The sequence below is a fragment of the Sitophilus oryzae genome, unplaced genomic scaffold (genome assembly GCF_002938485.1).
Source record: "Sitophilus oryzae breed Bouriz unplaced genomic scaffold, Soryzae_2.0 scaffold_910_pilon_pilon, whole genome shotgun sequence".
Classification (NCBI taxonomy): Eukaryota; Metazoa; Arthropoda; class Insecta; order Coleoptera; family Curculionidae; genus Sitophilus; species Sitophilus oryzae.
The window spans coordinates 1,042,367-1,045,201 of record NW_022147540.1 but is presented as its reverse complement, the minus strand read 5'-3'; positions in this window follow the sequence as shown (position 1 = coordinate 1,045,201).

Genomic DNA, 2,835 nt, shown 5'->3' with positions numbered 1-2,835 from the left:
AGAGTGCCAAGAGGCTGTGTTAAAAACTCTACTTTTTAATGAAGAAGCCTTGGAGAAATTGATTTGATCGTCTAATGTTTTTAATGTCTTGTCCCTGGCCGGTTAAAAGATGTCCATATCGTATTTTTAATCATATCCCAATTTTTTCAAATGGGACGAGGGTGGCTCATTAGCATATTGAGAAAAAGTGGTATTTCAAGTTCACTTGGTATTTCAAGTTCACACACTTGGTATTTCAAGTTCACACACAGTTGGTATTTCAATCATTCTATTCAGAGTGTCATTTTCTATCGAATAAAGTAAAAAAATATCGATGGTGCCATTTTAAAATCAAAAGTTGTAGTCATTTCCGGTGAAACCGGAAGTGACCGAAAACAATTGCATGTGTCAATCAATTCTAATTTATGTCATATACTAACATACCAAATCTCGTTTGGGGTAACCCACTTTCGAGACGCACCCGGTATATTATCCACTATGTATTTACTTATTTATGATACAACTATTTTTTTATTTGGGTCATAAATCTGTTATTTCTAAAATGTCAAAATGTCTGTTATCAAAAGTATAGTATCTAACACGAAAATGATGATCAACTGTAAATATAAAAATGCTCAAACTAATAAAAACGCAAACTATGAATCACCGAACTTTACGACAAATCAGGAATTTTTCGTCATGCAGCCAAGTTAAGAAAAATATGTGGCCACGACACTGTTTAGACTCATGGTAATAATTTGGTCTCAGGTGTTATTTGTTCTTGTCTCTTTTAGTCTTTGACTAGACCATAGACGGTAGTCAACGGAGAGGTTGTTCTGTCATCTTCATATATAAATTAGAAACCTGTATTTTAATTAGCGATGGGAACTATCGAATGAATTAGACTATCGAATGGTTACGGAATGAATGATTTCAACTATCGAATGGTTTTATTCGAATAAAATCATTCATTCATTTGTATACTAAAGCATATGTGACAACATCGCCGTGCGACTAAATAGTTATCGTTGAGCTACGACTATCGAAGGCTTTTGATAAATGAAATTTAGTATTCGTTTGATTTTTGTGTGCGTCAGTGCATTGTTAGTTCTTCCAAATTTTTATAACTTCGCCTTATAAATACTGTGCTATTTTTGCGTTTATTAAAATATTTAAAATACTAAAATAGTAGTTTTTTTTAATAATTGACAATTATGTGCGCGTGCAAGTGTCAAAAATTTTCCGAAAATTTGTGTGATTTTCCGTAGCCCGATCTTTCAATTATTTTATTTTATATGGTATATGGTCTATTTTTTAATGGGAAATTTTGAGAAGTAGCAATTTTTAAGAGAGATGAGATAAACTTAGAATTAATTTTAAAAATACATATTTGTATTTTAGATGTTTCAATAATATGAATTAGTTGAACTTAATAAACTTAATAATCATATTTAAGTAAATGGGGGGTTATCGAACTCAAACTATGGGGTGAGAAAATTAAATTGAAAGTTTTACACGTGCCGATTTAAAAAAAAAAGTTAACGATGTTTGTATTTTGTTTATGCTAATTCTCTTACATGTAGTTTTTTGCAAAGAAATATTTCATTAATTTTTTAAAGTAAATGCCAGTAAAAGTAAATATTATTTTTAAATAGTAATATAAAGTACCTAATATAAATAATTTTGATTTCTAATTTTTTATTTATATTTTCCTTCCATTACATTGCATGCTTAGAAAATTAATAAATGTTTATATTTCATGATTTTAGAGTTTGTTGTTAATATAACAAATTAGTTCTGTAATTATTATTAGTTAATAAATCAACGTTGCCAAAAAATTTAAAGACTATATTATTTTTAAATAGGATCTAGTAGAAATAATTTTGACATCTAATTTGTTGTTTATATTTTGCTACTACGTAAAAAAATGTTTATATTAAATTATTTTAAATTTTGTTGTGAATAGGTATAACAAATTATTACTGTTGTTATTATTTTCATTAAACCAGTCTTTGTTAAAAACATTAAAAATCATTTTCCTACATCCAAAATAACAAGTATTATTGCAGTGTAACAACAGAATATTAATAAAAAAATGCAAAATATGTAGACATACTATCCCTAACTAACTAAAGCCCTTCTAAAGCCAAACAATAATATTCTTTGCTAATATCAACTAATACCAATATATGGCAACAGCGCCCTTCATAATGTATTTTCTGTGTAAATACTAGCACCTCAATAAAAAAAATAATGTGTCCTTATCTTTATATGACTCCGCAAAAAATCAAAGATGCCGGCTTCTTTCATAGCATTGCCACCGACCGCTGTCGGGTTTCTCGGAAAGAAATCTACGTCGCCGGGCGACAACTAAAATCCAGTTAATATTTGATTATAACACAGGCCGACAAAAAAAAATTTTTTCGATGTAACACAAAGCTCAATAGGATATTGTGGTAGAATGAACCTATCTAATCACGAAAGTGGCAAAAAAAAAGTCGTAACACGTAAGGTTTTTTTGTTACATTAATAAAACATCATTCAATATTACAATATTCAATATATTAAGATAGCTATTCAAAACATGATTTAAGAACTTCTTAAGCCTATATACCGATTATATTTTATAGTTTACACTCCTCAAACATTACTTATACCTAAAAAGTACAAAAACAATCGAAACGAGATCAAAACATAAACAAAAACTTTTACTTTTTCCTTTTATGAGGGACCGCGTCTTCTCTCTTCAAAAACCAACAGTAATCACCCATCATGGCTGGATCCCATCGTCCTTGATAACGAATTTCCATTGTCCTTATGTCTTGATGGAATCTCTCACCTTGCTCATCACTGACA